The sequence below is a fragment of the Crassostrea angulata genome, chromosome 2 (genome assembly GCF_025612915.1).
Source record: "Crassostrea angulata isolate pt1a10 chromosome 2, ASM2561291v2, whole genome shotgun sequence".
Lineage (NCBI taxonomy): Eukaryota > Metazoa > Mollusca > Bivalvia > Ostreida > Ostreidae > Magallana > Magallana angulata.
The window spans coordinates 34,452,892-34,468,918 of NC_069112.1; positions in this window are offsets into that span (position 1 = coordinate 34,452,892).

Genomic DNA, 16,027 nt, shown 5'->3' on the forward strand with positions numbered 1-16,027 from the left:
ATACACATCTTCTGTTTGACCACATAATCACAACGAACTATTTACAATATTACGTTTACAAAGATCATAGTTTAATACAAAGTTATGTCTCAGTCTTATATATATAATGTTGTTACAGCGTTTACCAAAAGAAAAATAAATAGGGGGTTTCGTAACCGAAGGCATATGTTTGCAAAACAAATTGATTAATGTGGCTGTTCTGGCATCAATATAAAGTGAATTCCATTGATTGACAGCATTGGGTACAAATTTTTTTTTTAGTAAATCTAATCAAACTTAGGAACATTAAACTGATCTTTTTTCATGTGTGTATCGCGATATATTTTCCCGCTAATTATTTAGGAAATATATCAAAATAATAATTAGGCAACGTCCCCATGTTAAATTTGAACATAGTTTTCATCTTAGCAATGAAGCGTCTGGTTTTATAAAATTTATCAGATTTAAAGAGAAGACATAAAAAACTACAAAGTCAAACGTTTGTTTGTCTTGTACCTCTTTGGTTGTTCCACACTGATCAAGAACAAAGCCGATGACATGTTGAATCTGCGATAATTGGTGGTCTCTACCATATAACAATACAAAAAGTGCAGCACACAGGTTGTTGGTGTACTGTGTACTACTAGAGGACTTCACGTCTTTACTGACATTGCTTTGAAACATTTGACTATAAATGGTGCTTTAAAAATAACTTCCTATAATATTTAACATGGGGACGTTGCCTAATTATTATTTTGATATATTTCCTAAATAATTAGCAGGAAAATATATCGAATATATATATATATATTTTGAAAAATTTCGTCTCACACTTGGTACCTTCTCTGATCTTCAAATATTTCACAGCACTTCTGTTTTAAAACGTCTATCTTACCTTGAATTTCCTCCTCTAATCAAACAAATCTGTTAAGTTTGTTTACAAAATATTTACAAGCGTATCCCTTTTGTGCAGTTCTTAATTCAGTTAATAACGCACTGAATAACTTACTGGCCTCTGTTGCTAAGGATTGATAGTATATTAAATCAGTTATTGGTTTCAAACATATAATTCACACATTTTTCCACTGGACGTCGCCATTAAAAAATTCCTACATCACTAGGAACCGTTTTCATTGGATATCGGTGCGTACATCACATAATAAATATTCATGATTTTATTCATGTAAAACGCGGGCATTTCACAGCACGCCGCCACGGGTTTATAGAAATAAAATGGACACAAAACTCGTAGCTTGAGACGATGATCTGCACATTGTTCAAATAAATTTTTGTGAAACCGTGTGAAAAAGTTATACATATCCTAATATTCCTTTACAGTCCATTTCAACATGGTGGAGTAGGAAGCGTTTTTTCTACGGACAATTCTTACATGTAATTCGCTTACATATATTTCATTTAACAATACAAATACTTTAAAAGCAATAAAGTTAACAACACATGCTTACGTAAGTAAACATTTTTTTTTTTTAAATTTTTTTTTCAAATTTTTATGGTATATAGACAGACAGACAGAACACCCCTTTCTCACAGACTCTCACACACAGCAAGTTGGTACAGTGAATTTGTATACACCTATATACATATATATATATTTAAAGATACATACAGTACAAATTATCTAAAGAAAAAGAAGAAGATTAATATCTACATCATCATTGATGTGTTAATTAAATATTTATACTGGAAAGAGACAACTCCATGGTGACCATCTCTTAATAAAGTCTACAGTAGTAAATAGTTTCCTTTCAGTATTGTAATAGGTTGGTAAATAGGACATTAACATTTCAAAACATATCTTTATATCTTTTCTCGACCTTTGAAAAATAATTTTTTTTACCAATATAATAATCAAATTAACTACATGATCCATATCTGGATCACCTAATAGTACACTCTGGATATCAAATGTTATTCTCTTGCCAGATCTATTAAAAATATAGTCCGACAATTTTGTCCAGAGATTCAAAATTAGTGGGCATTGGTAGAATAAGTGCTTAAAAGTTTCAGGTTCCAACATACATATTGCACATAAGTTATTGTTTTTTATCTAAGAAAGATACAAAAATCTATTTATACCTAAAATTCTATGAATTATTCTGTAATTAAACCATACCAGTTCTGTATCTTTTGTGATTAACTTACAGTTGAGATATATGTGGTTCCAATTAAAGTCTGGTTCGAGATTTAAGTCAATTTCCCACTTAGATTCACATATTTGCCTATGCTGTAGTTTTAAGATAAAAAAGTCATATAATGTTCTTGAGCCTTTATTATCTTTACACAGAATTTTTATAGATTCTAACTGGTACGGTTTTACTACTAATTCATGTGAAAATTGCCTGATACTGGACCAGGAGCTTAATATAGCCTTTTTTAAGCCTTCATATTTAGTAAATGGTAGCTTAACTAGGTAATCATTGGTTATTTGTTCATGACTAATAAAATTCCCCTGCTTATCCAGCAGATCATATAAAATATAAAAACCCTTTTCAAATAAAGACTTATAAAAAATATAGTTATTTTGCACACTGATCTTCTCATTAAACCACAAAGGTTCTAATAATATATCATGTTCACATTTTGGCTCTATAGAATCCAGAAAATCAGCAAAGTAAGATAGAGTTTCTTTCCAAAATAGATTTGTTGTTGAATTAGCTTTTTGTTTAGAATACTTTGATCCAAATTGTATGAGATGAGCAGTGTTACAATTAATTACTTCATTGAAAAACATGGACCATTCCGAATTAGAGTGAAGAAGCCTTCTTATCCAAGTAAGTTTAAGAGATTTTATGTATGTATCAATATGAACCATTCTACATCCCCCTTTATCATAGTCCAACTGTAAAGTTTTCCTAGATACTTTATCAATTTTATTACCCCAGATATATTTATAGAAAACTTGCTCTAATGTTTTAATCCACTGAGAGTTTGGTTTAGGTAACACTGTAAATAAATGGGTAAACTTGGATAAGAATAAGCTTTTCACAACTGTTATTCTGCCAATAGGAGAGATGTTTCTCTTTGACCACTGTGTTATTTCTTTTTGTACCAGATTAAATTTCTCATTAAAGTTCAGATGTTCCATGTTTTCCAGATTAGCTGTATAAGTTACACCTAAAACTGTAAAAGGTTCATATGTCCACTGGAGCCTAGTATCTTGACAAAGCAAAACTTGACTGTTAATCATGGATCCTATCCAGATTGCTTTAGTTTTGTTAATATAAGGCTTAAGCCCTGAATATTTTGAAAACTGGAAGAGTAGGTCGAGAGCAGACTTGAGAGATTTTTCTGATCCATCTAAAAACAGAACTGTGTCATCAGCATACTGTTGTAAACAAATTTTTTCTTTTCCTATTTTAATACCTTTAATATTTATATTTTGTCGTATCATGTGTCCCATGATTTCGACACACAGGTTAAAAAGATATAGAGAGACAGGGTCACCCTGTCGACAACCCCTTCCAATTTCAAAAAATTCTGAGAAGATCCCATTCTGGATAACGCATAATTTTGCCTTATTTTATAATACTGATATCGATTTGATGAGTTCATGACCAAAATTAAAAAATCTTAACGTATCATACATAAATCTCCAAGATATGGAGTCAAAAGCTTTTTCGAAGTCAATAAGTAAAATCATTCCTGGAATTTGTTCTTCTTTAGTGATGTGAAGAGCATCATATATAAGCCTAGTATTTTCTCCAATAAACCTATCTTTGAGGAAGCCCTTCTGATTATCATGAATTAAAAAGTTTAAGACTGTTTTTATTCTGTTTGCAATGCATGCTGATGCTATCTTATATGTAACATTAAGTAAAGATATAGGACGCCAGTTACTCAGGTATTCTCTTGGCTTATTTCCTTTTGGTAGTATTGATATTATACCTTGTTTTTGAGTTATAGATAATTCCCCTTTATTAAATCCAAAATTTAGTGATCTAATCAAAAAGTGGCCAATATCCTTCCAAAAATATTTAAAAAATTCTGCAGAGAAGCCATCAGTACCAGGGCTTTTATCATTTTTCATTCCCTTCAAAGCAGCAAGGGATTCCTCTCTAGTGATAATACCCTCTAATTTACATGACATATCATTATCTAATAAGTTAACCTTTGTCTTATCAACTATTGTACTAATATCAACATCATGTAATTTGTTATCACAACTGGAGTACAGATTTTTATAAAAATTTTCAATTTCCGACAGTATGTCAGATTGATTTGTAATAGTATCACCATTGCTCTGCACAAGTTTGTTTACTGTTTTATTTACATAATTTCGTTTTTCTAAACTTAAGAAATATTTTGTAGGTTTTTCTCCATGCTCAATCCATTTGAGTTTTGTTCTTACAAATAATCCTTTGATATAATCTTTTCGAAACTCTTCCAGTTTGGTTTGAGCAATGGATAATTTTTCTAAAATTTCTTCGGATTGATCAAAGTTTCTTAATTCTTCCAACCGTTTAATTTCTTCTTCAAGGAGTTTAGTATTCTCATTTCGAATTCTTTTTTTATTAGAACAATAACTTATTGTGATTCCTCTTATGCATAGCAATAGTTGTTCAAAAAAAGGATTGGTCATTAATAGTGAATAAGAGTTGTTCGTCCTGAATAGAGGTGACCATTGAAGGATTGAAGGGAGGGGCAATATATTGCGCTTTTATTTTTGATAATGTGTCTTTAATTAAGTCAACATAAGTTTTGTCATGAAGAAGTGAGTTATTAAATTTCCAAAAACCCTTTCCCTTTTCGAATTTAGAAAGAGATATGTCAAGTTCAATCATTGAGTGGTCTGACCTATATCAAGGATTAATATCAGCTTTGTCAACTAAAGACATCAGCTCACTAGAAATTAAAAAATAATCTAGTCTAGCTTTTTTAACTGGTTTTGCCTTAAACCATGTAAACCTCTTTCGTTGTTGGTATTTTAACCTCCATGGATCAACCAGATCATGTACTTCTTTCATATTTAAAACTACATCGCGTGCTTTTTTGTTGTTAGTATTGACATAATTGTAATAATCTAAAGTTGTATCTTGGACAAGATTAAAATCACCTGCCATTATAACAAAGTCACCATCAAAATTATCTACTAACTCAGAGCAATTTTTTTGTTTAATATAGTTTAAAACGTCTCTTCTTTTTTCCATTCCTGCAAGTCCCCTGCAGTTCAATGACATAATCTTAACACTCATTATAGGTTAAGACATAGTGGATAAAAAAATAATAGTGTACACACATATATATAAATAGTTGTAAGAGTAGTGTACATGTTATTCAGGGGACGAGTTGGGTTTAAAACATTCAAATACTCCACGACTAAGGAAAAATCTATACCAACCTGCGACGCACACACACCATTCACTCCGAGACAAACATGTAGAAGCAAGAAAACACAAACAGAAAGAGAAACGATTACAGTTAATTCCATTATAGAAATCGCACAGTGTTATTTTTTTGCGTTGGCCAGTTCAGAAACTACCGAGTCGCCACCGGAAGTTGACACTGGTATCATAATACCACTTGGAGAAACCCACTCGGAACGGGTTATTTATTTCCGGGATTGTTTTTCGCGCAGTTTCTCGGTAACATCGTCAAATATGTCGAATCTAATGCGACGTTTTCCATACTGTCCGTACACATGTCCGTTGAAGTACCACGCTGATGATATCCGTTGGTCGCTACTCAGTCTGGAAATGAGGGTCGCATTATCTCTGGTGACGTCATTGGTGATTTTGACTCCTCTAGTTGCTGTCTTAATATCGGACCTCTTTCGCATTATGGTTGTCTTAGCATCCATGGTCCGCATTTTGATAAGAATTGGTCTTGGTCCTTCTTCTCCTCCTGGAATTCTGTGTACAGCTACGACATCCTGTGGGTCTATGGCAATGCTCACGCTCTTTGACAGAGTGTCGTTTATCAAATCCAAGCAGTTTTCTCCTTTATTTTCAGTGATTCCGTGAAATTTTATATTAAATTTCCTTGAATATTGCTCGTTGTAGTTTGCTTTTGAGAGAGCGTTTTGTACCATGTTCTCATTTTCTTCTACCTGTACATGAATTCTGTTCAGAGCGTCGCTTTGTTCTTCTAATTCTTTTCTAAGATCTCTATTTTCTCTCTCTAATTCTAAAATTTTTTCATCGTATTTCTGTTCTATTTTTTCTTGATGTTTTTGGAATAGCTCCTCAACAATGCCTTTTATTAGTTTTTTCACATCATCGCCTTTAATAGTTTTTTTTAGTTCATCCTTTATTTCGCCTAGTTGTAGTTTAATACAAAATTATGTCTCAGTCTTATAAATATAATGTTGTTACAGCGTTTACCAAAAGAAAAATAAATAGGGGGTTTCGTAACCGAAGGCATATGTTTGCAAAACAAATTGATTAAGGTGGCTGTTCTGGCATCAATATTAAGTGAATTCCATTGATTGACAGCATTGGGTACAAATGATTTTTTTAGTAAATCTAATCAAACTTAGGAACATTAAACTGATCCTTTTTCATGTGTGTATCGCGATATATTTTCCCGCTAATTATTTAGGAAATATATCAAAATAATAATTAGGCAACGTCCCCATGTTAAATTTGAACATAGTTTTCATCTTAGCAATGAATCGTCTGGTTTTATAAAATTTATCAGATTTAAAGAGAAGACATAAAAAACTACAAAGTCAAACGTTTGTTTGTCTTGTACCTCTTTGGTTGTTCCACACGGATCAAGAACAAAGCCGATGACACGTTGAATCTGCGATAATTGGTGGTCTCTACCATATAACAATACAAAAAGTGCAGCACACATGTTGTTGGTGTACTGTGTACTACTAGAGGACTTCACGTCATTACTGACATTGCTTTGAAACATTTGAAACATAAATGGTGCTTTAAAAATAACTTCCTATAATATTTAACATGGGGACGTTGCCTAATTATTATTTTGATATATTTCCTAAATTATTAGCGGGAAAATATATCGAATATATGTATATTTTGAAAAATTTCGTCTCACACTTGGTACCTTCTCTGATCTTCAAATATTTCACAGCACGTCTATCTTACCTTGAATTTCCTCCTCTTATCAAACAAATCTGTTAAGTTTGTTTACAAAATATTTACAAGCGTATCCCTTTTGTGCAGTTCTTAATTCAGTTAATAACGCACTGAATAACTTACTGGCCTCTGTTGCTAAGGATTGATAGTAAATTAAATCAGTTATTGGTTTCAAACATATAATTCACACATTTTTCCACTGGACGTCGCCATTAAAAAATTCCTACATCACTAGGAACCGTTTTCATTGGATATCGGTGCGTACATCACATAATAAATATTCATGATTTTATTCATGTAAAACGCGGGCATTTCACAGCACGCCGCCACGGGTTTATAGAAATAAAATGGACACAAAACTCGTAGCTTGAGACGATGATCTGCACATTGTTCAAATAAATTTTTGTGAAACCGTGTGAAAAAGTTATACATATCCTAATATTCCTTTACAGTCCATTTCAACATGGTGAAGTAGGAAGCGTTTTTTCTACGGACAATTCTTACATATATTTCATTTAACAATACAAATACTTTCAAAGCAATAAAGTTAACAACACATGCTTACGTAAGTAAAAAATGTACCTATACGAACTCGTATGACATACTGTAATCCCGCGCGTAGTTAGTATATTTTAAATAATTCAAATGTGCTATTACATGATTGTACATTTATGAATATGTAACTCTATTTTAATTAATAAATAATGTACAAAGCTATGTGTCAATTAATATTGACCAGCAATAATGTATGTATCATTTTATTAACATTGTGTAGACATTAAATAAAGATAATTATTAATCAAATGATGAAAAAAAATTCAATAAATAATTCATAAATAACTAAATCTTTTGATCCACCACTGATACTCTCAGTACACCTGTAAGAGGGTACCTGAGTAGTATTTAAGCTTTATGTATTCCTTAAATTTCATTGGTTAAAACTTTTAACTCTAAAACTTTGACCTAAGACAAAGACATTTAGTCAGCTACTGCCATTCTAGATTGACTTCAAAGATGTGCATGATCTGGCTTATATTATAACAGACTGAGCAGAGACCATAATTATGTAAGTACTAACTTCTCTCTTTTAATTAACAAATTGTAAATTAATTATTTCATCATTTATTCTAAGTTATCAAACTAAATATAATGTATAAAGTGTGAAAGATATTAGAGTGAATGTGTTTTTTTTTAAATTACAGTCCTACTTCATACTCACTCATACAGTAAATTCAGTAATTAAGACAGAATGCTTTGAAAGCTCTGTTCCATAAACATATTCTTTGTCATAAAAATATGGTTAACGTATCTTATACTTTTTACAAAAATATACATAATTGAAATATGAATGTTCAATAATGATCCTGATTATATATCTGAATTTTATAAAATGCTGTGACAGGAGGAATCTGTCTTATTTATAGCATTTATAAAACATGTATGTTTATGACTTGTGAAATCAATTATAAATTTTATGTGCAATAAACATATTAAACTGAATTATATTTATGTATATTTACAGGGTGATTTATTGTTATAAAAAATCATACATCAACGAACCCGCAGGTGTCCGTTTATATTCATTTCATAGGACCCCTGTTACACTGATGCGGAAGAAAACTCAACCAGTGAAACAGAGAGTGAGGATTCCATCATTCCACCTAATCGATTCAGGGAAACACCCCGTCCTCAACCAAAAGCATCTCAACTTGTGAAATTTTTCACGAAATTATTGGTTCCAACACTTCACCTCTATCAAGTGCAGCCTCGGCTAGAGTTTTATCAGCAGCAACTAAATCATCCAAGAGCGCCATTATCATTTCGTCCTCTTCAGCTAATGATACCGACAAAACCTGGACCTTCAACATCAGCAAAACCTTCTTAACCAAAGTTTAAAATCGCCCCTCGTAGGAAAAAAACAACAGTTTAACAAGACCGTCCAAAATAGAAAAGATATGTGCTCGAAAGGGATTTAAACCTGTTGACACTGCCCCTTCAAAGAGACAAAAATTTCTATTTGATTATATGAACGACAATTCCATACCAACCACAATTAAGAATATGTTTTTTTTGGAAGTGATAAACTAACATTTAAAAATAACGTACTATTATTTGTTAAAATTCATTTTACATAAAAAGTACAAACAGATTTAAGTAAATTGATAGGTAAAAATGTACACATTGTATAAGAAATTTATCAAAATGGGTACCACTGACTTTCCTTACACTCCCTTCTTTTCATTTTTTTATTGCTTATTTGTTCTCCCCCTCCCCCGAAACTTTCCATTCTTTCTACTCTGTTATCGATTTTTGTTTTGTTTTTATTACATGTTTTTTATTTTCTTCTCATTTTTTCTCTACACTACATATACTTTTTTTATTTCAAACCTGAGCAGTTAACCATTATTTTTCTTTTTTTTTTTAGTTTCATTTTCCTATCATAAGCTATTTGTTTTGTTTATATTTTTTGCACTGTACCTCCTTCCAATGCTTTTTATAATATTAATCTATAATACAAAATTAAGTTGCAATATATGTGTATATATATCTTATATAAAATTATATAATTACTCATATTATACCTTGACTACAGGAGAGAACATAAATAGGCATTATGCCTGCTGTTCAATCCATTTCAATACTTGAATAAAATACTTCTTAAATTAAAGAGACAAAAAATAAAATCAAACACATATGCAAAATCAGCTTTCGTGTGGTCCGATGATGATGATTTTATGTAATAAAAATTATATCTCTTTGCCTCTCATTTTCTTTCAACATCAAAATTGTAATTTTTTGCAAGGACAGTAAAGTGCTTTGCTTCATAATTCTTGAATAATAAAATAAAATATCAGATAAACACATAACTCTAAATGGTATCAGATGAAGCACAAAGTTTGCAGAATTTTAACCACGATTTAAGCACACAAGTATATATAAAGCAAAGCTAAGGACTCTTAGATATTACAAAAGGAAAGCTGGGGAATCTACAGATACTCTATTAAAACCTTTTCCTCCTGGACAGTCCAAGGAAATAAAAATGCAAATTGTGTTTTTAAAAATCATATTATACGTACCATAAGGGTGCATTAACACACCATATAACAGAACAAATTTCAATTCTTGTCGCAGGGTAATGTACGGTTTTCTTTGTTTCGACACTGTTTTAGATGCATCAATATAACAGATACACTCATAACTCGAAATGGCGTTTGAAGAATAAATGGAATATTTCATATGCATCCGTTGTAAGAAATGCAGGTATGCACTAAACTATATAATTATAAATAACGTTTTATTAATATTTATCATTCAATTTATACAATTTCCAATTTTTATATTATTTTTTTGTAATATATGATCTACAAAATCTGTGATCAGCCATTTACATATGAGGAAAAAGATCGCGATTCTTCTGAAAGAAATAGACCAAATCGTCCAAAGCAATTGAGTCTTACATTGGCATAGAAATGCGTCACGACACAAAGACATGAGATGTCCCTGTTAAAAACAAATTTATGGATAATGATTTGACAAGAATGCGCTGTTAATAAACAAGATTTTGATTTTTACTATACCAAAAAATCCATCTAGCAAGTAAACTGTACGATATGAAGAAAGAGAAGAAGTTCAATTCAATATTTGATGAAATTATTTTTACACGCTGTGAAATCAAATGATCACACAAGTGTCTTAAAGAAACATTTGGAGAACATTGAGAACATGTATCATGTCATTGGAGATCATAAGAGGTGTGACAATTACTGGTGTAAGTATTTGAAAGACCTAAAAAAGTACATACTATTACATGTTTTTACTTGCCATATGAAAAAAATAAATCTCTCGGTTGAGGATTTTCGCCTTGATTTACAAAACGTTTTCAGTGAACTGGCAAAGAATGCAAGCAAACTCTCCAATCTTGGAATTACACAAGCAAGTGAAAACTTCGACAGACTTATGGCATGTAAAAAATCCGAAAATGTGTTCTATGATTGATAGGAAAACGCATCTTTTTTTGTGACAGGTGTTGTTGCCCACATGATTATTGTACATCAGACCATTGAAAAAGTGAATCATTATCAGATTAAAAAATAAATACCTGAGCATAAGTTTTATAGAAGCTGTTATACTCAATATGAAATTTGCTTCACAATTATGATGCATTGCTGTTGTCACAAGGCATACACACAGGTGTACACAAGAACAGAATTTCAAAGAGAGAAAAGAAGAAAGAAAGGAAAAGCAGTTTGCAGATTAAAAAGAATACAACAATAGCTTGTATTCTCAACTTGTAATAAGTGATTAGTAATATCATTTTCTACCTGATATGTAAAAAAAAAATACTAAATTCTACCGTCTGATGTTTAGTGGGGGTCATCTTAAATTATTAAAATGCACCAAATTTTGCGCTATTTTTGGCGTGTTACAAATTTCGATTAATTCAAAAATTAAGAAAAATACTCACGATGATAGCACTAGTCTGTGTATATGTTTTCAACAATTTTTATTTATTTTTTATGTGACGTCTTATGAAGCATTATTGCGAAGCTTCACCTTACAATAACATCATTAAAGCACATTGGCAACGCTCATCTATCGTGCAACGAAAAATCGTTTAAAATATAAAATTTTCCTCCAATTTTTTTTATATGTATTTTGTTTATTGTGTTAAATTTTCTTACAGTTATATGTGGCGTATTTTTAGTAAATAACAATAAGAAGATCTGAATATTTGCTTCATTTCTCTACTTAAATATATGGCTTTCACTCAAATTACGCTTTTTAAGTCAATCGCATAACAAAGATACAGTAAATAAAAAAAAAAATATTTTTTGGTATTTTCTTACACTACTGAATTCAAAATCCACTGATATTCCCAAATATTGACTGACATCCACTGTACATTGACTGTACCTCACTGTACATTTCACTGACTTCCACTGTACCCCACTGTATCCCACTGTACATTTCTACTGAACATCGCTGCATGTATCCCACTGTACACCACTGTACAGTCCAACTGACTTCCACTGTACCCCACTGTACGCCACTGTACAGGGCACTGACCAGCACTGTACGCCACTGTACCGGGCACTGACCATCACTGTACCCCACTGTACGGCACTGTACTATTAATTTGAGAAAAAAATCAGATTTTTAAATCTTCAGTATATTTTTTTTCTTCGAAATTATTTTTACATGTATTATGCTGTATATAGCATTATCATTATGTATACAGATAACTTGACAGAAGAATGCAACAGGTCGTTAAATTTATTTAATACGTTTTCTTTATTAAAAAATGTCTATTGTTATTGAATGTTACGATCATAAAACTATGATAATTTCCCTAGCTATAAGGTGAAAGGTGAAAGTATTGAATTTTACATGTTGAATCTGATTATTAAAAAAGTACATGTCATTATGTTCATTCTGTCAGTCATTTGAAAATACCCCTCACCCCCCCCCCCCCGGCAAGGTTACATAATCATTTCTTATTGATGTTATATGACAAGCCCTCGTTTAAATGATCGGGTTGTTAATTCTCTGTGTCTCATAAGCTGTGTTTTAGCCACTTAAAAAAGTCAATTAAACACAGAATCCACAAAATATATCCATGCTTGTTTTTTTGTACACATGTGCAAATATCATGACTGCCCGCTTGACTACACAGGTACATTTTGAAGATAGCGTGCGAGTTTCTAGCTCATTTGTTAATTGATTTCTTTTGATTTAAATATTTAAATATACATTGCAAATATCGAGTTTTAATTTAACAAAATAACACCCACTGCAGAATACATTATAAATTTTAAACATAATCAGTGACATATTAAGCGGTAATTAACTGTATCATTAATTTCAGCAAGAAATAAAAGGAATGATTTAAATCAAGGAAGGTTGTAACATGTTGTAATATGCCTAGATGTACAGTTTTCTTAATATATTATTTACTTTTAAATGTTTAAGAAATAAGATATTTAAAATGCCCTACGCTACACACTTTTTTGTATAATGAGAGAGAGAGAGAGAGAGAGAGAGAGAGAGAGAGAGAGAGAGAGGTTACAGGTATATCACTTTCTGACAATATTGTATTGGTGTCATTTGCAAGCGTAGAAAAGTTCACAATAAAATCTACGTTGGAAGTGGCAGTTGTGATGCCAAGGGGATTTTAACGTGCTTATACCTTTCTGACTCGGGGCCTCAAGTTTTAGCACTAGAAAAGTCATGAGAGAGAGAGAGAGAGAGAGAGAGAGAGAGAGAGAGATCCATTTATCAGAAATCGATTGGAATAATAAGAAATTGATTGTCTATTAATCTGCTTCTTTTACATTTCGATTATTTTTCTTTATGTCTTACGTTTATTTTTGCCAACCAACTCCGTGGTTTTAGAAAAATATCTGCAAACTTCAAGTCGAAAAATGAAATGTAATTATATGGATAATATCACCCCCCCCCCCCTTTCTTCCCGAATCCACTTGATACCCCTTGCAGTACTGTGTTATGTCGAAATGATTCATGTTAAGCAATCGGTTATAAAAATTAATGCATTTTTTTTTTTAATTTTGACCTCGATGTGTAATCACTGTTAAATAGATATATTAAATCCCACTTTTGTGCAAACATTACATGAAACTAGTCCTACATGTAATTAAAATTTAATAATCTTTTAAGACAGATTTTAAAGCATTATGATCCCAATGCACCAGGCAACCATAATGATTTTTTTTTTAATCAAAAGGGAAAATTCACATTTTTGGTTTTAACAGTGTATTTCCCCGACGTTTACATTTATTTATTCCTAGGCCCCAACACATATACACAGGTGGTCAGTTTTCACACCTTGACACAGTCACCCGGTCGTGTGTATAGTCTGAGCCTTTCTGTTAGTTCCGGGTTTTTCGTTGTTTCCAGACAGACAAAAGATTTTTTTTCTGTAGACATACACAAAGAAGGAGACAGTACACTGTCGATATAAAATATTACTTTTTAGCGTTGACTTTCAATCATTAAGAATTTTTAAGACAATCATTGAATAACGAACTTCAAATCATTTGAATCAATGGACATTATCCCGAAACTAAAGATAAATACATACTTTAATTTTTTTTAATGCCAATATGTAGATTTAGCCACTGTCAACATTACAACATGTTACCGGTAGTACTTTATTTAAATACTAAAATATTCGTACGTTAGCATTGAGAGAGAGAGAGAGAGAGAGAGAGAGAGAGAGAGAGAAATTTTATAGAAGATTTGAAATGTTTGCTATGATACAATATACTGGTTTCAGTAAATGAAGAAAAAAAACAGAAGAAAAAACGAAAGATCGTTTTAAAGGCCGAACTTTCTTCCCGGGTGGTAAATCTCAGGTGAGGGCGGGGCTTAATTTCTAGAGGTGTTAAAGCCTCCGGGACTGGAAATCTACCTGCGATCGTGAACGCTGCTAATCACTATACACAGGAAGTAAGTATAACACAAGATATAAATAATTAGTCAGAATTCGTCGTAGTTTGAATATCTTTTTGTTTTAATGACCAACAGAACCGATTTTATACGAAAATGTCGTCCGAGCACGTGTGTAAAGCACAATTAAAAAAATCAGTAAACTAATTCTGCTTTAAAGATTTAACTCAGTTCATTGTGTTTAGCACTTGACATTGTTTAAGTCGTTAATTTTAACAAAATTAATATAATTGTATAAGAAAACCATACGATCGGTAAAAATATTCACTTGAAAGTAAAGGCAGCCATTATACGATGACAACTAATGGAGTGCAACAAGTTCCAATTGAGTGTATAATCAGTAAATACAGCTTTAATAGCTCATAAGTTTGTTTTAAAAAAGAAAATTGTGTATGCATGTTTTGGGCTGCATGCTCATTCATCGTCGTGAAATTTATTAGGTCATATACATTCAACATGATTCAAAAATAAATTGCGTAGTTTCAATAACTGAATAATAAAACTATTTTTCTCATTTATCCGACCCTAACACAATTCACTTATTACGGAAAGAGAAAATAAACATGTTTGCCTATTAATTAAGGTGTCGCTTATAATTGAAGAGATGCTAAAATTAAATTGTGATGCAGCAAAAATATAGCGCGGGGGGGGGGGGGGCGCTTATGTATGCCTTCCTGACTTTGGAGGAGAATAGTAACAACATGAGAGAGAGGAGGGAGGGAAGGAGGGGGTATATTTTTTCTTATTAAAACTGTTACTACATGTATATCATGGCAACATTCTGAACTGTGCAAGAGAAGATACATGTAGATGTATTTCATGTGTTGATAATGAGCAGTGTATAAATTCAAAAGTATATAATTAAAAGTACCGTAATAGGGTGAAATATTATTTGAACACTGTTCGTTATCACCATATTTCATATTTAATTTAACACAATACTTATTTTGATTTCAGCGACTTAATAATATAAAGACCACAAATACCCTTATAAGGGAATTACATAATATTTTGAACAAGGTGTCAGACTGACAATTTACAAGGTTGAATATTGGGACATTCACACCTTTTGATCTAACGAAAGTATGTATACTATACACAGATACTGACTCGCTGATCTTCCTGTGAAGTAAAACTTCTAAGAGATTTTAAAGGCCGAACATTTTACAAACGCCCCCTTTTTTACCTGTACAAACTTCAAAATGATGCCGCTTGTCAATCAAGTTTGAAACAATAGCACCCAGTTTGATTGACGTGATCGTCCGAGCGTGATCTTGCCAGGTCCGCGGATTTCTGTTTACAAGCAATTAACAACGTTATCTTTGATATCTTCCGTCATGTATTAAAGGGGGGAATTGAAAATTGATTTTTAAACATTACCTGTATTAAAATTGATTATGAAAAATAATTATTCAGTGATTGAAAATACGCACAATTTATATTTGAATTATGTTGGATGTGTGTGACCTAATAAATTCCACGAAAATGCATGGACAGCTCCAAAACATAAAATTTTC